At 34.2% G+C, this 22362-nt stretch overlaps 1 long non-coding RNA gene across 1 annotated transcript; it reads left to right on the top strand.

Moving 5' to 3' along the window:
• The first annotated feature begins 17972 nt into the window (after positions 1–17972).
• On the top strand, positions 17973–19271 carry LOC128240460 (uncharacterized). Its single transcript, XR_008262173.1, has 3 exons — positions 17973–18048; positions 18667–18786; positions 19183–19271. It is a non-coding gene; the product is annotated as an uncharacterized LOC128240460 (long non-coding RNA).
• The last annotated feature ends 3091 nt before the right edge of the window (positions 19272–22362 follow it).

Genomic DNA, 22362 nt, shown 5'->3' with positions numbered 1-22362 from the left:
AAATATTCATTACTGATAACAGGATTCTAACCGTCTATTTAATAGCAGAATGCGCAAATATATTAAATGATTGGTGAATGCAAGAACAAAGATTTGCTATGGTCTATTATAATCTCACAATTACAAGCAATTTAGCATTGCAAGTAATTGAAATTTGACAGCGTGCATAAGCGGATAGTTGTTGGTTAAACGTTACAATTTGTCAATATGTCAGCATCTGATGCATATTCCTTAGTATAAGCATTAGCTTTGCTGTGTTGAAGTATACACTAGGAGTATACAAGTTGTGATAAGACGAACGTTAACTAGTTTTTCTTTGTACAATTAATTTTGAGTGCTATGATTGACCGCAAAGTAGGCAAACGATCAGTAATACGCCAATACAACCCACTACTAAAATATTGGTATTTACTTTTTTATGGAAAAAGTGGTATTGATTCACTTTGTTAAAGTGCTATTAAATCATGTTATGATTACCAAATTCCGTTCAATATACGATATGATTTGACCAATGTTACATTTGTTTTGGAATCAAGTATATAATATACAAAAAATGTTGTTCTGCTTTCTTCTTGTAGTTTTTATTTATTTGAATGCATAGTTGCAAGCAAATATAACGAATCTAAATGTGGTTTATGCAATTGTGTAATAGCTGTTGGGATTGAGGAACCCAATACCTCCTTGCTCAATATGTCGGATTTCTGGCGATTTGTCGCAGTGCACTTGGAAGGCAATCTAGAATAGAAGCGTTTGGACGTGTAGTTTGCACATACTGAGTAAGACATATAATGCTGATAATTATTTCTGTATGCTATTGATGACATGCTCAAAATCTTATTAAATGTAAAATAAGATAACATACGAATTATATTCAGTTGAAACTAATACTATTATAATGGTGCTGGCATATAAAACTATGTGCTCGAAACGAGTTTTGTTTTGGTTCACGGTGCTAGCTATGATATGAAATAATAGTTTGATACAATAAAACAATATTGTGTATAAAACATTACATCCCCATAAGCAAGGCTGTGTCAGAAAGGTTTCAAGTGATTGATAGCAAAATCTCACTTATTCACAAGTTCATCCAAGGGTCTAGTACAAGCTAACAACTTAGGAAATATGATGTGCTTGTAATAAAACAAATTGTAAAGATATTTGCCTTTTTATCTTTTTAACTTACAGCTACAATCATAACTTCATTTACTCATTACCTCAAATATGACTTTTATTCAATACATGTATGTAATGCTATGTTATATCATGTCATTTTATGCTATGCGAAACGTAATGAGGCCCCGACTTAGATACAACTTAAGATTCAATTACCGCCTCTGGGTGGCTAATCCGTATATATATCAGTGGCTATATGTTGACACTGGTGTAATGTTTGCTGTCATTTGGCGTTTAAGTTATCATATACTAGTAGATTAAACATAAGCAACGAAAACCGATATGGACAATATTTCTGTTTACATTCTTTTAAAGTAAAATCCAGATTTTTGAAATGCTATCATTAAAAAACTGCTACAAGGACAAGTAAGGTAGCCAACATTGCACAAAAACCACATTTAAACGCACAACACTAAGGTCTTCCTGAACGAAAAAATCACAACTTAACAGAATAACACAATCTGGCCACACATGCATTAAAATATTTGCATTAAATAATATAGAGTTACTGCTTTGGTATGGTCAGCTTAACTGGTGATCTTTGGGTGGTTTCAGCCACCTGTTTGTAAGGGGAGTTGTTCAAAGTCAGGAGACTCATCAACCACTTAATGCTTTTTGGTAGTTTTTGCACATTTTTATACCAAAATACTCACTTTGAACCCTTTGGGAAGGCATTCAAGGAAAACGCCCGATAATCCACTGCCAAGAGGATAAAACCCTCGCAGGTACGTACCAATTGCCGTGTACGACGGAATGGAGTTACAATTACTCATAACCTATAGAAGTATACACAAATTATATATGTATAAATTGTACCATACTTGGAAGTGTTGTTTTCGTTATCGCGTTTAATTTCCATAACACTAACAACAGTTTGTGAAATATATTTATAAAATGAGATAAAGCTTGATACCCAAAAGTATGATACATTTTTCAGCAATTAGTATACACAAATCAAATATATATTCAGCTTAATCATTTTTCTGAAGATTGAAAAAAAACTTGGTAAGCTTTAATTGTATGTATTGATATTTAGACTAAAGGAAATGTTTATTAAATCACCTGTATTCCTTGATTCCAATGAATGGGGGAGCTGACATTACAATTGTTTAAAACAAAAGCCTCGATCGAAGTGTGTAATCCGGAAGGACAAATTGGAGCGCTATCATTGGCTACGGGCTGGCCATGTGACAAATCACGAACAACAGAGTACTTGTTGCAGTCCTGAAATACTGTAACAAGAACATGAACACGACCTCAAAATACACTCTAATTGTGAAGTTAATTGTTTGTTTTGGTGAACAATAACATAACGAGCCGGTCGCAAGTCTTCTTGTAAAAAATAACTTTCTTTTTCTTACATTGTAAAATATACTGCAATTTTTCACTAGAAAAACATTTTCATTCTGCTTATTTCAGGCAAATAATTCATTCAAAAAATATTATAAATAAGGAGTTCGCGCCAAGTTTTAACCAAACGACATCATTCGTGAATTGACTGTCTGCGCTTATGTTTTAAAAGTACATGTTTTATTTATGTTTTTTTTTCTGAAAAAAACTGACAACATACATCGTTGGCGGCATGATTTTGGGTAATAAGGAGTAAGGAGTTAATCAATTTTACCGAAAGAATATTACTTCATTTTTTGGAACAAAAAGCATTCTCATTTTTGTGTAAAATGCCCAAGGCTACCTTATCAACAATGTCATGTGGATTCTTGATGATATATTTTAATAAAAAAGATATTCAGTTAAATAATGAATATAATGTATAAAATGTATATCCAGGCTACAAAGGTTCAAATTTCTTTCCTATAATACCTGAAATCATCGTCAAGAAAGTGTTGATTGGGCAGTACTGACTATTTTGACAAAAAAAAACATTTTGTATAAGACATTTTTTAAAAATGGAAATGCTTTTTGATCGTAAATTGTAAAACCCTTAAACCAGTACATTCAGTTTGTTATCTGTAACATCAATGGGTCATTTTGTAACAGTTTCATTGACATAAAATGATCCCTAAATATAAAGCTTGCCAAACAAAAATATGGCACGGTCAACCTATTCATGGAATACTTCATTTTTTCATAGTGTTTTCTTATAACCTTTTTCGTTGAAATAATTTTTATGTTGCATTGTGTTTATAAACTCAGAGAAAAAATAATGTATACATTCGAATTTTGCTTTTATTCCAATTGTTGAATGTGTATAATACTTAACACTGCTAAAATTAGAAAAAAATCAAAAAGTACAGAGGAAGCCCATTAAATAGAATATGCATTTTACGCAAAGTAACACCAATATCGTGCATGATAGGATTAAATAACTCGCTATTGAATATATCATTTTTTTTAAATGTTATCTTTGATCAAGTCTTAATAATTGCCTAAACGTTTCGAGAGAAGTTCTACCATGCTTAAGATGAAGAAGCTATAGTCCAAATAAATAGCCGCTTCAGAGTCTTTGACGATTTTTGTGTTGGCGACACGCTTCCATATCCCACTTGTTGTTCTCCTAGGCACAAATGACAGATCCCAGCACTAAGTATACTGAGCGGAAAGATAACGGGCGCCTGCTAAATAGTTCAAAAAGTTCGATGCTTTGTTGACAGATCGATTCAAATTTGTGTTTTATGAAACACCTAAGTGTAATATTAGAAAAGTATTGGCTAAAACAATTATGTTTAACTTTTGTGTTTTATTTCACAATGTAGTGTTAAATATTGTGGAGTTGCAGTTGAAGAATATATTTTACATTGGTATGAATCAGTCGATTTGTGGCGTTTAGGGAACAAAATGAATATCCAAATGTTAAAAAAAAAACACATCCCTATACGTGCATTATAGTGGCTGAAGAAGCTTATGTGTAGTAACTCATGCAGATCAGTTACCTTTTCATATACTTTTACGATTTACCAGACAAAGCAATCTGTTAAAGTACACTAATCGAATTAATGCTGCATCTCCTATATAGTTTAAGATGTACCTTTTTACTTGGGTAGTTTCGTTTCGTTATGTTTAATTCCATCGACGGTAAATATCATATTTTCTCAGAAAAAAACACTTTCGGGAAACAACGGGCAAAACAATAACAGAGCGCAGCCAGCGATTGGGGTGGCTATGAAAGTGATCATTAACTATCAAATGACGGTACTATTAACCTTATTAACACGTTAAAAGGTTATGTAAATAAATCCTAGATATAGCAATGGTCGTCAAGTCAACCATATGTTTTGCTTTAAAACAACGTTTGACAATTGCTGTTCTTAAAATTTCGAAGTGTATATTTTCATTAATTTGTGAAATTAACGAAAGACGTGTTCAGACAAATCGAGATCTACGCCTTGATAATAATGTGATTTTCTCAGTGGTAAATAGCCAAAACGTTTTGCCGACGTACTTACTTCATTTGCAATGCAACCGTTCGTATGAGCAGCAATGCGAATAAAGGACATCAACTTTATTACTTATTTACCATGGTTGCTTTTCGTTATTGCTGGAGTAGTTGTCATTTGTGGCGTCAGAGGTGATTTTGTTGTCTGGATCACGTTTGTCGCAACTGGTGGCGCTAACGTTGTGGTGAAGGATGCTTCTGGTAAAGTACGAAAGACTGGGCAACAACATTCGGATAGAAGTATGCGGAATTACATGGGTAGATACAAATAAACAGATAGGTGTGAGAAAACATCTGAAATATTATTCAACTAAAAAACCTTATCCTTTTTATTTGAATCCAAGATTACTGTACGATCGGATCGTTGAAAGAAGTATTCCCCAAAAATACAAATTTCAAAATAGGCCTATTCTCTGCGAGGGAATAACATATGTAAAACGTTTACTTTAAGAAACCTCAAAGCAAGAATCCAAAACACGATATTTCTGGATATTGTGTTCTGAGATGGTTTATGGAGTTTGAACATATTGTTTCGCAAAAAGCAGTATAGGGTATGGTTAACAATATATGCATTATATATATTCTTGAGCCACTTGAAGAAACATCATTATATTATGTATCCAGGCTTTATCATGCAGGATCGAAGACGCATTCGAAACATATTTACATGTACTTTAACAGGGATAAGTATTGTCTTCAGATAAGACAATAGCCTTTTCTTTATAATTTGTTCCAGTGTATCTATGTACGCAGATACTTTCAAAGTGTCGCTCTTCGTGCAACACTTTACATTGACCTTGATCATTGGAACAGTGATGGTCAAAGCAAGAATCCAAAACATGATATTTCTGGATATTGTGTTCTGAGATTGCTTTATGGAGTTTGAAACATATTGTTTCGCAAAAAGCAGTATAGGGTATGGTTAACAATATATGCATTATACATATTCTTGAACCATTTAAATAATAATTCAAAAGGGGTTAAAGCCATGACATTAGACCATTTCCGGTTTCATAAGCTACAATCGATCTTGTGAACGTATAAATCGTATTGCAAACCGCAAATCTAAAACAAGATTCGCCATTCAAATCAGAAGCACACTTATGCTTGATGTTAGCATTTTTAACGGTTGTTTTGAATATATCGTTCGAGCGTACGAGTATGCTTCTACCTAAATGTCTAAAGGTTCTAGAAATTGCGCTTTTTGTTAGATTGTGTAAAACGGTTCAACCGACCCAATCGCAAAACAATGAGGAAACCTCCAAGGCCGATACTGTTGTGTAATTTAATTACCATGTAACCAAACATTTTTTTTAAATTAGCCAATATAAAGTGCTTAGTAAACATAAAGTATTTCATAGATTATATGCACTTCATATTTGTTTTCTTGATTCGAAGCATTACCAACTGTATCTTCCTTCCCTTACAGACAACATTTATATCGCTACATTTGTGACCTAAAAACCTGTACCATTGATTTTACCCACCAATTAGAAACAACAATGTTACCCTCTTATTCAAAATCAGTACAAACACATGTATAACAAACATCAATTTTGACAGTTAAACCTTTAACTACTCACTGAAAAGTGCATTTATGGAAATTTTTAAGTACTGATAACAAGATTGTAACTGTTTATCTAGTAGCAGAAAGCGAAAACAAATTAAATGATGGTGAATGCTAAAAGATTTACTTAGTCTACTTTAGTCTCATAAGGCATAAAAACCTTCTTTTAAATAAAACCCGGTATCCTTCAGAAGAACCATTGTTTTTGATTTATTTATCCTTTTTGAAATATTAAAATAATATTATTAAATGTGGTAAATCATATTTCGGAGTAAGAGTGCATCTTTAAATGTTTGAGTGCTAGAGATTCCTGAGATATAATTCACACAGTTGCTTCTATCATAAGTAACGTCAAATCAACTTTAATTACGTACCATGTTCACAGCTAGCTCCCTGAAAGCCGGATTGGCATTCACAAAGGTATACAGGATACCCAAATAAGTTATCTCTTTTGCAATGTTGTGCTCTGCCATGACAATGGTCTTGAATTTGTTTTTGTGTGCAATCGGAAAGGTGTTTGTAGTGATCTAAGATGTCTTCAAGAATGAACGCTGTAAAATTAAAGACTTAATATACAAAACAATAATATTGTTAATATTAACATTGCATAACTGCGATGAGACATGAATTCCATTTACACTGCTTGCAAAAACATCAAAAGTGCACCGCTTGTAAAAATATCAAAATTGCACTATTGCGGCTTTAACGTGGATAAGATATAAACATTGCGTTACCCAACATGCAATGCATATACATGTACTTTAACAATTAAATACTATTAGCAAAACGCTAAGACCTTATTCAATCAACATATAATTTTCAAATGTGTTGTCCGATTTTTTTCTAGTATCCAATACATTTGAAAAGAATACTTATAATAAAACATTAAGTTTTTAAGTTATTATCTCGATCTAGACTGTACTTTTCATCGATGAACATTTATGAACATTTGAAAATGTCCAAACTGATGGATTTCTACCATTCTGATTTATCGAAAATCAGTTCAAACGGTTAAAAATCTAATCAGGAAACATCACTAATCTGAACGACTGCGTCATTTTCATCCATGCTTCCAAGCCTTTTGTAGCTACGAAAATATATAGCTCGCAAAGTGTCTCTGCTATTTATAAAAAAAATCTGCTCAAGTTAGATAAAAAAAAGTTTCTTTCTACAATTTGTCTTTACACAATCCGTTACAAAATAAATATTTATAAAAAAAAGAATCCTCGTGTATCTACAAAACAACAATTTATCTAGCCAGTATGTATGCTTGATATTCTTGCGTGTCAGTTCTTTATTATTATAACGAATGTTTAAAAAACGAAAAATATCTTGTAGAACATTGTTTTGCCATCTAAAAATAGCAAAAACTGACCTGAATGTATAAAAAGTAATTTTTCACCATAAAACGTATACGTTTGTATTTGATCTGCAAATGTGCACCAGCGGCGGATAAGATAAACAATTCTATCAAATATATAAAGAAATTCAGAACAAAGTAAAAGAGTATGAGCTTCGTCAAAAAACCTTCATTGAACTTTTTTAAGAAAGACATCAGTGCAAAAAAGTTTAGGCACAACACATTTCTAGAACCAACGGTGATTCATATTGAATATAAAACGACGCAAAAACTGGCCTTCTTGAAACGGAAAGTATAACATTTTTCAGTACAATAATACTAAATTGATAAATTGTGAAAACTAGGCCAAGTGCGAATATATCTTAGCTGTCTTATGCAATTTTGAGATAAATTTGATCCGTAAATTATTCAGGTCATGCTAATAGAACAAGTACTCCGGCGTAGCTCCAATAGGCACAGAATGATCGGGCCCTCACCTCCTTTCAAAAAATGAAAACAAGTGGAGTAAGTGTATGATAGCACACACGAGTTGCGAAATTAACAAGTAAACGTGTGTTAAATTGTGTTTAATAGGTAATTTATCGCAAAACATCAAACCTAATAAAAAGGGGGGACGAAAAAATGACGATATAAAAAATTATACTCAATAGTCAATTTTTCGACCCGCTAAATGATTGGTATTCGGTACGTTACTTGGTGCAAGTTCGTGCTTTTCGCGCAAAGACATAGCGAGAGTGACTCCAAAAAGTTTCGGTTGAAAACAATAAGCAAAGATCGGGAAACCAGAAACAGCAATGTTTTTGATAGACCTTAACAATATTGTTAAATGATGTAAATCACAAAATTATAGCACAAACATAACTTATCAAGTTAATCCACTCTTGAGTGCGTGAATCAATGGATAAAATAGGATACGAACACGTTTAGAAAAGCATTCATTTAAAGGGTGATAATTCCGGGCAAACTAGTAATGTTTATGCACGTATTAGAAGTATTAATAAGTATTCAAAACATCTTACCATGCGATATCAGACCGAAAGACAAACAGCAGCAAAGAACTGAAAAACAAAATGTAATACATGTAATACTTAAAATTAAACAACAAACATCCATTTAAGATCGGAATAATATAGGATTATCAACCAGGCAGACAAACATTCTCTTAAGAAGGTGCAAAGTTTCATGACTGTCTATTTAGCCACTGAGCAGCGTGAAAGGTAATGAGTAGTACCCTCCAAAAGACGATGCTACAGCAACAAGTACATCATCCAAAAGCTAACATAGATATTAAGGGCAAATCAAAAAGAGACACAGAATACATCAACACAGATAAATGCTCATGAATAACACAATGGAAATTACAAAGAATTGCCACGTAAATAATGATAGGGTACCCGCCTAACAACGGTTGGCTACATGGAGTCTTCTCTATGGTTTAAACTAGCTAAGAGAACCTAGCAATCAAACTAACATCTAAGATTACACCGCTACAAATGAGACGTCAGTAAAGTACAATATAGTGTTTATATATGAGTATCGGTTATTTAATGGCTGTTTATTGAATTGACAATATTGATAAATGCAGCACCATTGTTCTTGATGCGTAAAATGTATTAATAATTCAATGGAAAGTACACGGAAAAGACCAGTAACCAACAATTTATAGATAGCATCGGTTAAGTGAAATTGGTGCATTTGATTGGTGGAAAAAGGTACCATACGCCATCTGGTGTATGCAGGAAGGTGTTTTAAAACACATGGTATCTTTCTGCATTGAAAGACACCACTCTTAAATGAGTATTATTTGAATTAAGCTCTCTAGTGTTTAAATCCATACCCAACATCTGCAAAGTGTAATTGTTCTAATGTTATTGATGTCCACTTTTCACTTGAGAGGTTGTGAGTACATATGGGTACTGTCTCATGGCCACTTATATCGGAAATTTGAGAAATGCAATTTTATAAGATTTTTCTGCTTTCGATATCACCCAACTAACATAAATTGGTATAACCTTTAAACTGAACCAAATACATACTACAATATTGCATAATACTACTATAAATTATACATAATCCAATTTTACTATAACTGCTATGAAATATATATTCCAAGGCAACTAACAACTATCATAAATACATAATACAATGTTGCTTAAATCTTTTATAAATACATAATACAATTCTCCTAAAACTGCTATGAAATATATACTCCAAGGCAACTAACAACTATCATAAATACATAATACAATGCTTCTAAAAATGTAATTAAATATATACCCCAACGCAACTAAGAACTATCATATATACATAATACAATGCTTTTCAAAGTGTAATGAAATATATACTCCAAGGCAACTAACAACTATCATAAATACATAATACAATGCTTCTTAAAGTGTAATGAAATATATACCCCAAGGCAACTAACAACTATCATAAATACATAATACAATGCTTCTAAAAGTGTAATGAAATATATACCCCAAGGCAACTAACAACTATCATAAATACATAATACAATGCTTCTAAAAACTAAAAAATACATAATGAATACATAGTCCAATGCTGCTAACAACTGTTATAAAAACATACTCGATTGATACTTACAACTATAAAAAAATCATAATCTAATGCTGCTTAAAACGTAATAAAATAATGCTTCAAAAATGTAATAAATACATATCTTATGCTGCAAAAACTGTAATAAATACATTATCCAATGTTGCTCAAATATGTACTAAATACACACTCCAATGTTTAAAATATGACACAAAATAATTCATACTGCCGCAAAGGTTAACATCCATGTCGAAACAAGAGGAATCTTGCACTGGTGTTTGTTGGTATCGTTATCTCTGTTTAATATTCAGTGTTGCGGATGGTACATAATCTAAAGGTTCAACCTCAGTTGAAGTTTCATAAAGATCTTAACATATGTATAAATAGTTAAAAGTGCATACATTGCAAACCAAAATGATAATGTTTCAATTATTAGTAAAATAAGTTTGAAAGTCGACCGCAATTTTGCGATTTAATTAAATCACCATCGCAGGAGGCGGGTGTATGTCAAAATCATTCTAATAAATATGCATTGAATAAAATTTTCCTTATTAGTCAGCACATCAACATTTCTTTATTACTTAGTATTTTTTAATTTGACCAAAACATTCCACTTTCCAAGAGACCGTATAGCTTTAGCTTGCAAACAAATTTGCTACCTAAAAAACTCATGTATGTTTACATGCAAAATCGTTGCCAGGTTTTCTATATGGATTTCTATATGGAATACTAAAGGCCCATTATTTGCATTATATGTATGATAGAGATATCTAAGAAGTTTGAATGGTTGAGTACCGTTAAAAAAGTACCAATACAATTTGCCTGCTGAAATATTAATCTTGTTGCATGAATACATACCTAAAATTAAATACAGTACATGATGCATTTGTTGAGATAATGACTTAAAGGTGCTTGCATGTAAAACATTAAGCAAAGTGTGAAGCCGACGCTTGGACGAGTAACATAGCTATTATTCTTCGAATAGTCGAGCTTTTTTCTTTCTTTACATACCATTCCGATTTGTAGGTTATAACCACTCAATGTCAAATGAAAATTTGACTGAGGTTTGCGCAACCGTGAGGGAAATTAATTTGTATATTTTCTGTATGTCCCTTAACGAGTAGAAGCAAAAGCGAAGTGTCCGTATTAAGCGAAAAATGAAAAATAATAACACATTTTACACTTGTTAAATATTCATAGAATGTTTTTAATATGATTATTTTAACCTATAACTTGGATATATTTCAAAAGGTCGGACAGTGTCTAATATGATGATGGTACCGCTATGAAATTCATGATTTGGGCATAGTTTTTTTACATGATTTAAGTAAATGAAACGCGTAAATTCCCAATTATGTTTGCAAGAAACACAGCCTCGGCAATTCATGCATCGGTCTGTTCTTTCTCTGATATAATGAACAGTTCTCCGCCTGAATCAACCTAACTTTTTGGTCTACTTACAAGGGTTCAAATGCTAAAATATGTTATAATAGCATTAACAGTAGACGGCACTACTATTGTTGTTGTCGACTTGAACATAACATTCGGTTAAACAGATCTTAACATGGAACTTTTGTTTTCAAATCCATAACAATTAAGAAATTATGGTTGTTGTAAGTCTGACTTCCCAATATAAGTAAATTAGGCGTCAGGATACCCGACGTGTGATCATAACCTTGAGTTTAACTTGCAAAGACACACTATATCAAATAAATATTTACAGACAGACATTTTATTTACAAAAAAAACATATTTAAAAACATTGAACTAATGATAATTCAAATTTCTTAACTAAACAACTATATAAATCATTTATGAAACATTTCCGTATGAAGAGAAGATTGTTGTGTGTAGCAGAAATGGGCCAGTCGTCTATGAAACGCTTCCAGGTAGCATGCCTTAAAATGGTTTCACTATCCGAAATTCAGAAGTCAATGTTTAATTAACCTTAATCTTAAACTTACTATCATTGTCGTTAAATGGCGGCTGACTGCCAGTGCCCTCGTATAGCAACGGCATATGTCGTCAAGTGCCCGTCATCTATCGATGCCCTCGTATAGCAACGGCCTATGTCGTCAAATGCCCGTCATCTATCGATGCCCTCGTATAACAACGACCTTTGTCGTCAAATGCCCGTCATCTATCGATGCCCTCGTATAACAACGACCTTTGTCGTCAAGTGTCCGTCATCTATCAATGCCCTCGTATAACAACGACCCTTGTCGTCAAATGCCCGTCATCTATCGATGCCCTCGTATAACAACGACCTTTGTCGTCAAATGCCCGTCATCTATCGATGCCCTCGTATAACAACGACCTTTGTCGTCAAGTGCCCGTCATCTATCGATGCCCTCGTATAACAACGACCTTTGTCGTCAAGTGCCCGTCATCTATCGATGCCCTCGTATAACAACGTATAACAACGACCTTTGTCGTCAAGTGCCCGTCATCTATCGATGCCCTCGTATAACAACGACTTTGTCGTCAAATGCCCGTCATCTATCGATGCCCTCGTATATCAACGACCTATGTCGTCAAATGCCCGTCATCTATCGATGCCCTCGTATAACAACGACCTTTGTCGTCAAGTGCCCGTCATCTATCGATGCCGTCGTATAACAACGACCTGTGTCGTCAAATGCCCGTCATCTATCGATGCCCTCGTATAACAACGACCTTTGTCGTCAAGTGCCCGTCATCTACCGATGCCCTCGTATAACAACGACCTTTGTCGTCAAATGCCCGTCATCTACCGATGCCCTCGTATAACAACGACCTTTGTCGTCAAATGCCCGTCATCTATCGATGCCCTCGTATAGCAACGGCCTATGTCGTCAAATGCCCGTCATCTATCGATGTCCTCGTAAAACAACATTTGTCGTCAAATGCCCGTCATCTATCGATGCCCTCGTATAACAACGACCTTTGTCGTCAAGTGCCCGTCATCTATCGATGCCCTCGTATAACAACGACCTTTGTCGTCAAATGCCCGTCATCTATCGATGCCCTCGTATAACAACGACCTTTGTCGTCAAATGCCCGTCATCTATCGATGCCCTCGTATAACAACGACCTTTGTCGTCAAGTGCCCGTCATCTATCGATGCCCTCGTATAACAACGACCTTTGTCGTCAAATGCCCGTCATCTATCGATGCCCTCGTATAACAACGACCTTTGTCGTCAAGTGCCCGTCATCTATCGATGCCCTCGTATAACAACGAGCTTTGTCGTCAAATGCCCGTAATCTATCGATGCCCTCGTATAACAACGACCTATGTCGTCAAATGCCCGTCATCTATCGATGCCCTCGTATAACAACGACCTATGTCGTGAAGTGCCCGTCATCTATCGATGCCCTCGTATAACTACGACCTTTGTCGTCAAATGCCCGTCATCTACCGATGCCCTCGTATAACAACGACCTTTGTCGTCAAATGCCCGTCATCTATCGATGCCCTCGTATACCAATTACCTATGTCATCAAGTGCCGACCGTCTGCCGGTGTTCTAGTATAAAAAACAAACTTTGTCGCCATGTGCCGGCCGTTCGCCGGTGCGCTGTACACCAGCATGGCAACTCGATCTGGCTCTGTTAGCGTCGGCGATGTCAGCGGATATGACTTAGTTTAGACCGGCTGTTGCTCTCAAAGCAATCGCACTGTGCGTGAGCGTCATGCCCCCCCCCCCCCCCCCACGTGCAAAACGGTTAACCCGACCAAGAACGGTCAAATGCCGTAATATTATGGACACTCCCGTGCCCAAATGGTTATCACAGCTCAGTAGTTCAGTGTCGTGACCGAGATCCTCTGTCAAGCTCTAGATTTTCTACATCTATGATATTTGCATGCAGTCTTACTGACGAATAACTGTTCAACACGTCTAAATTAACGCGAGTCACATACAAGGCCCGTTAAGCTACATACAAAGTGGTTTTCAATAGTACAAGATTTACGATAAACTTTACTTTGTCATTACTTTTAAGATTTTAGACGAATACAACTAAAGTTGCTTGAAATCAGTAATACAACAAATCGTAGAACAAACATTTATAAAAATAAGACTTCTTTATCGAAAGCTAGAAAAATGTACCAAAACGTTCCCTGATTTACATAACATTTCTTTGTGTTATGTATGAACAAATGAGTCCCTGCAGTAAAGTATACCTACATTAAAATTCATAGGGTTCATCCCTGACATCAAATAACAGATGTGTTTGCAAGCTGGAGCTCAACTGTTTTCTTGTTTATGAAATGTTTTATTACAAAAGAATAACAATTTATAAGAGAGAAGAGAGAGTCTTTTGATCTGAGTTGTTAAATATGAATTTTAACACATATATTTGTGAATCTCTTTATTTAGTCTTGAACTGAGTTTGAACCGCAAAGTTGTATAGCATCCTCATTATTCAGAGATAACGGTACCAGCCAGTACTAGTATCGTGCTCAATGTGTTCTATATCGGAACATACAAACGTTTTGGAACATGGAGGTTAAACTTTGTAGCAGTACGTACCATTTTGTATGATTTGGATAATGTTGTTATTGATAATTTTATTGTATTCTAATTTGTTTAATCTTGGTGGTATTTGTTTTGAATTTTTTTAAAGATAAAGCAACAGCAAATCAACAGAACATACAAATCATAGTTATCACCGATTCATGGTTTTAATTCCATGATATATAATCTATTGTCCATCAAATTAGTCCCACAACCGTCATGATCAACGTTGCATGCAGCAATTGAGCGTTGCTGGAGTATTGATTAAAACACTTTCAACTAAAATACGAAATAATGACGTGGAATGAAACAGATAACAAGAAATGTTGAAATAATTCAATTACATTTACATGTCCTTTTGCTTCCTTTTTCAAGAATACGTTTCAATCGGATTGGTAACGGTCTATTGCATATGCAATTCAACATTACTTAACAGGCGCTCATATCCACAATTCACAATCCATATTCATGAATCCAGCACGATCAAGGTTATACGCCGAGTAATGCAGCCAATTAAATGAATTTTTTAGTTTGAGTCAGTTAGAAGATATTAAATAAATTGTAAATGGTAAAGAAGAGGCGTTAGCTCCGCCTTTCTTAATCAATACGTTTTTATTTAATATGTAATTACTATTCCTTCAGCTTAATTCAATGAGTTAGAAGATTTGTGGCTGTATAGAGGATACTAGGTAGGGTCGTCGATGATGAAAGTTTCTATGGCAAGGCGAAGGAATTTATCGAGTGCGCTGCGGCACTAACACAATATTGTATTTATCCTTTTACTTTATTGATGTAACAGGATAAATAACCACAAGTTTATTTTTAAGAGGAGGACAACTGTTCTTACCCATCGACATCGGCAGACTACCCATACAGTGTTTAAATGTGCCAGGATTATTTCTCAAAACTGTTTTAGTTTACCCAATACGTGTGTAGTCAAAGTAATTGCATTTTAAAACTTCTTATCAATTCAGAGCAGAAAAGCTATTCAAGTGTATACTCGTGACACAGTCAACAAACAATTATCCATACATGTAACAATTACTCCGCAAGTATCGAACATGGTTAAAATAATCGCCACATATTCAATGGATGTAACTCATGTTGATTTGAATGAATAAAGTGTAAGATGTTCAGATCTGCACCGGCGAAGATATTTTTATTTCTGTTGTTAGTAGGATGTAGTCATTTACCCCAAAAAGAAATTACTGTCGTTGAATGCTGCACATTTTTCAGCATCGCGAGTGGGTTAAGTGTACATGTAGATTTTCTGCACGAGTTTGTATGCCAGGGTTATTACCATGCCTAGTGATAGACCTTTCTAGGCGATTGACTGTTGAAGTCGGTTGTTGGCGGACTATTGATTCGATTCTTGTGTACGGGATGGTCTTTTCGTCTGACGTTGTCGCGGTAACATGACAAACTGACTGTATATGAACATCACAACAATTATATTAAAGAATTTGCACGGCACCTTGTTATTGCATCGATTTGAAAGCAAATGGCATGATAAAGTTTCATTCTTAGACTGTAATTTCGATGACTTTTATTTTTCCTGCTAGGGTGTTTATCATTGAATGTTCTAAGTAGTATAATATTTTCATTTTCAGTTCTTTTCTGCTGTTTGTCTTATGGGCTGTTAGCGCAAGGTAAGATGTATCAAATAATAAAACATATGAAATTTGTTCATTTACAAGACTATCTTAAGATAAGTCCGATAATTTCAAGTCGTACTTTATTGAACAGGAGTGTTCAGTCGGAACAAAATCATTGTTTGTTTGCGGTGTCCCGATTGACCTTAATTGTCTCCACCCGGTTCCTTTTTATTGCCATCAAAATAAAACTGACCATTAACTAAGTTTTTCCATCAGGAAAACATTTTTTGTCACTTCCCTACACGAAAAAGATGCGTAAATCTTCAAATATCAAATGAAAACGGTTTGCAGTGAAAACATGATATTAAGACACATCTTTACTAAAACATCCATCATCCCGACCTTCAACAAACACTCATTGCTTTTGGCTTCAGTAAACGCAAAATAAATTATATAAGGATAAATCCTAACGTGAAATATCTATATTCTGCAGATACCGAACGATTATACTTTCATCAATCTTTCGTTAATAACGCAGTGAATGAAGAAAAGAGTTAATGCAGAAACGCTATGTTTTGCTAGACATGTTTGAATAATAATTTCAAAGCGGATGAATGGGTTGATTTGATTTTGAGAATGGTCGAGTGGTATTGATGTCCGTCTTTAAACTACGTGAATGTTGGTTTGGTTACCGGCAAGGAAACGTTCTCATCCCCTCTCGAAACGGACAATTATTGGGGGGGGGGGGGGGGTTTACCTCGGAAATGGAATCGAAAGTAATTCACTAAGGTGTAATATTTCGTAACAATCAAACTAAAATATTTTAATTAATGCCTTTGTTCGTGTTGTCAGTATAATGCATTTGTTAACTTAGTTTTTAATTTTACAGCGTTTTTACTTGATGGTGTAGTGGAATACATTTTACCACACGATTGCTCAAACGACGAAATTCGAGATCATTGTCATAATAGAGCAACACATTGCAAAAGAGAACACCTAATTGTAGGAACTTTATACCATTGCGAATGTCAACGTGGCTTTCATGGCCCTAGTTGTGAACGGGGTATGTACCATACGTGTAGTTAGATTTTGTGTTACAACCCGTAATTGTTTTACCAATACCATCATGTGTCTCATCTTTTAAAGCCCCAGCACACAAAAAGAGTCCAAATGTTGCGATAAAAGTGTTGCTTCTAACAAGCGAGTAAAATGGAACAGAACAAAACAGAACAGAATATTTATTTTGACTGAGCATCTTTAATAGATTAATTCTTCATCAAGCAGCTATTTTTTTTTAATTTGTTCTGATAACGCTTTTGTAAAACATATTGGTAACCTGGTAACACACTTACTTTAGGTAAAGATACAAAACGAGTGCAGTATTTTTGTTTGTAAATAACAACATACAATTGTAAATGAATAATGTATTAAACACTTAATACTTTATAAGAAAAAGGCTTGTTGTTTGGGAGTTTGTGTTTAACCGTTTTCCGCTACATTCATTATTGTTATCGTCCTATCATTCTGCGCTACATGAATTCACTTAACGTTAAACAACGGTGAACACGTACACAATGTAGGCCAACAGTCGTATCAGTGAATCGCGCGTTGCAGTATTCTCTTTATTTGCACAACATTGCATGTTTTGAGATAAACACGATGAAGCTACACTAATACGTCCAATACAATGCTACTCGAAAACTGTTCAGCCTTCTGTGAAACAATATGTTCTAACACCATAATGCCATCGCCGAACACAATATTCAGAAATAGTACCTTTTTGTTATAGATTCCTGTTTTGGCCAGCAGTGTACCAATGGGCAAGGTATTTGCCATTTGTTGGACAAAGACCCATATTTTGAGTGTAGATGCAAACCTGGATACTCTGGGACGGATTGTAGAGGTAAGTTATTTGATTGATTTTAAGACAGAACTAAAATTGATTTCACGAGGCTTTATCCGCGGGAAATTCAAAATATGTAAAAAGTCCACAAGAGTTAAATATAACATCTGGGTCAAAACGCAGAAGTAATAACCCTTTTTTGTTTACATTATTGGATACAAGCACAGAAAACAACATTATTGCATGATTTATGCAATCTTTATGATGCGATTTCGTATAATATTGCGTTATTTAGAAAACGCGCAATGATACCGTTATGACGTGACGTCAGCCAAGTTGAATACGGCCGTATTGCATTTAACTTAAATACGGATTACCATTCTTGCGATATGTATTGCGTTTATATTTATTATGGGTATAGATTATATACATTTTGCGTGCGTCTTTCGAGTATTTTATTTTCAATTCTAAAGTACTTTGACGTAAAGTTATAAATTTGATAAACAGTCGTCATTACTACCTGTGTACAGTACGAACATTTTCTTGAACTTTGGGTATTAAACTCCAAAGGATAAACATATTAAATTAAATCACGATAACAAAAAAGATATACTCAGAAATCAATGATTGAATTAAAGTCCAAACGAATATATTGCACATTCATCTTTACCTGCATAGATTCATCCATCACCACAACGTCAGCGCCTACAGTTACGACAACGCCAGTCAAGACAACAACAAACCCACCGACGCCACAAACTACGACTCTTCCAAAAACAACAACGAAAAGCAACCCTGGTAAGCAAGCTATTACTCTATGTACCGTACCAAAAGGAGTCTATTTTGAAACGTTTTTTATCTCGATGACTTGATTTGGTTTATTTCATGTCGATATAAGTGAAACATTTAAAAAAACGTCTTATTGAAAATCTATCTTCAGTTTAATTAATGATTTAATCATCAAAATGGAAACTTTACACCACCAGAATGATTAATCTGGTTAATAACAATAATTCAAAAAGGTTACTAATCTGCATACAATACTCAACAGCTTGATTAATCTGGTTAATAGCAATAATTCAAAAAGGTTACTAACCTGCATAAGATACTCAACAGCTTATTTAACGATTTATACAGAGTTAAGCATGGTTGAAGATTCAGTATGATTTATTATTTTCTATGTAATTGTTACAGTATACCAGAGTTGCAACAAATACTCAGTTGTGAGTGATTTGTCACATGGTCAGCCCGTAGCCAATGATAACGCTCCAAATTGTTCATCCGGTTTGCACACATCGAACGAGGCTTTTGTTTTACACAATTGCAACGTCAGCGAGCCTTATGCGTGGCATCAAGGAACTCGGGTGAACTTTTAATGTTACATTTCCTTAAGTGTCTAGACAAAATATCAAAACATTAGATTACAGCACATCAATTCAGTTATAAGTTTTTAAATCCTATATTAATAATAGTAATAGTTACAACCACATCTAACTCTTTCTCATTAATATAAATGAATTTATATATATATATATTACTTGTGTATACTTATTGCTGGAAATAATTGATGATACCTTTGCCAATCACGCTCTATTTCACTTAAAAACACGTATTATAAATATGTTTTAAAGACAAATGGAGAGTTATTCAAACTATACCGAAAACAACGCTATCCAATCAGGTACATTATAGATGGATAACTGTTGTATAATTGTATAGGTCATGACGGATTGCAATTCCATTCCGTCGTATACGGCAATTGGTACCTACCTTTACGGATATTATCCTGTTAGCAAAGGCTTATCGGGCGTTTTCCTGGAATGCCTTCCGAACGGGTTTAAGGTGAGTAATGTTTTTATTATGATATCAAGTAAAGATTGAAATACATTAAAATATTGACAAGTCCTCTGATATCGTACTCCCTTTTAACAAAAGGGCCATGAAAGATACAAAATCATTCGATGTCCGTGGAAAGGTTGTATCCCTAAAGTTGTTTATAAATATATTTAAATGCATGGGTCGTCAGTAAATTGTGTGTTGTTCTATGTCTCTCATAAATTTGCCCACACAATACATAACGAATGGCGGTGATCATTTCTAATCATAAAAAGCTACTTACATTCAATAAAAAAGGTGACTTCACTGTTGATGACCCCTATAATTTAAAAACAAAACAAAACAGAGATCAATTTCACGGCGAATGTTGATTTGATTGTTAGCCAGCACATTAGCTGAGATGCGACAATGAAACTTCAATGATGACAAAAACAATTTCCTTGTCTGTAGTCCAGGTGAAAATGAACAGTTTATAAAAAGTATTGCCGTACCGCTAATAAAAAATGGGGACAAGCCAAGCCGCGCATAATTCTGTCAAACTCCTTATTAAAGGCTATATGCCACCAGGCAGCAAGCAAGAATCAACATTTCGCCTCTGATATATGTTTGTTTACCGCATAGATAAGGGTCATTAGAAACCAAATAAGAATTTACTAGGGGACTGAAGCAAATTAACGAACGCTTGACATTATTTTACTTGGTAGGTTTTACTGGGCCAACTTATTAACCTTATGGGTTAGGGATAAGTAGGTCAATGACAATTTGAATTATCCAACAGATGTTACATATCATAGCTAGCAAAGGGAGTACATGACACAAACATCGTTTTGACAAGCTGTATTCTACTATTGAGGCATATGAGTTATAGTTAAATTTCAATTAAATGATTTCAATAAGAAAACCTAGATAAAAAAGGACCAGCAAAACGTTGTTTTTACTTTATGTGGAGATTATACTTACAATTATTCTGCTTTTTATTTAATAGATTATCTTTCAAGAGCACTGCGATAAATCGCCAGAAATACGACATATTGAGCAAGGAGGCGCTGGATTCTTCGACCCAAACAAATATTACACAATTGGCTAACGACCATCCAGATTCATTGAATTTGTTTGAAACCTTGAGCTATGCTTACAAGAGAAACAAATAAAACATTAAAAAATAATTGTATTTATAATTGATTTTGAATGAATAACATTATCTAGACCATATAGTACATAGAACAAAATGCATTCATTATAAAGTGTCCGAAAAGTAATATTAGGAGTTAGAATTAACGTAAGAAGGAGCGTAACTTAGATGCGCATTCCTTTGATATTCTACCATCCCTTAAAACAACTTCTACTCCAAAACTGTACAATCTGAGTATGTTTCGTTACATTTTTCTCCGAACATAACATAAAGTGTAAACTTGGTATACTGTGACGTCTAAGAGAGGGGGAGAGTGCTGGTACGCCTCTCCACCCGAAATCCACTAACGCTATTACAAAACAAAACAACAATTGTTTTGGCCATTTGTGGCTGCAATCATCGATTTAACCTCAGATTGATAAATATCAATCAAACTATTATCATAATATAATTATCACCTTAATACACAGCTCTAAATTGTTATTAAAGTCATATAACTACATGTGAGCTTTTGTACCCTGCTTTGAAATCCGAACCGATCAACAAGGATTGGTTAGCTGGGGATTAATTAGCAAAATATTTCTTAAATGAGGCATTCAAACACTTGTCACGATCAAAAATTTTCATTTTAAATATTTGAACTCAATACATGTAAACACTTCGCTTTCACTGAAGTAGGTGTTCACCTCGTGTTTTGAGTATTCGTATCAACCAGTCCGTTGCATCATTTGGACATACACTTTTGCGGCCGTGTTTTAATATAAGTGATACGAAGGTAAACTTATGTTAAATCAAAATAAAAGTATGTGTTTAAAATAATAGAATACAAATCTAAATGAATAAAACAAATTTTGATTAAAACTTAAATTTTATCAATTTAAAAAAATAAGTAATTAAATATAATATTCTTGAATGAATACAATTCAACAATATATTTTGTTTGTTGAAGAAACGACCTTCAGATAAACCATCTAAAAAGAACAGGAGCGATAGCATTCATATCCTTATTATAAGATCTTAGTTTCATGGCAAATTCATTAGAAGGCTTTGGATAAATAAAGTTCTCCACGTTACATCATATAGGGAAGAACCGTTGATTCAACGTTGTCATTTCAAAACGGTTTTTGGAAGATTTTGTCACGTGATAGTGATAATTGAATTGCTGGAAAGTGTGTTTGCGTGTAATTTCTACAGAGACTTCCGTCTTAGGAACATCAAGCTTTTTAAAACATTCAAATTCATTTTATTGTGAAAATAGGTGAGAAGGAGAATTATACAGATGATATAGAGGATATTTTTTTTATTTCAGTGTAATATCGTTATATTTTATTTCACGAGTGTCGTATAAAAACATATTTTCACGAGTGGCGAAGAAATTTTCTGTTTCTTTTATCCTTATATTCGGA

Source organism: Mya arenaria, chromosome 7 (genome assembly GCF_026914265.1).
Source record: "Mya arenaria isolate MELC-2E11 chromosome 7, ASM2691426v1".
NCBI lineage: Eukaryota > Metazoa > Mollusca > Bivalvia > Myida > Myidae > Mya > Mya arenaria.
The sequence above is the reverse complement of the archived record's forward strand: the minus strand, read 5'-3'. Positions and strand labels throughout refer to the sequence as shown.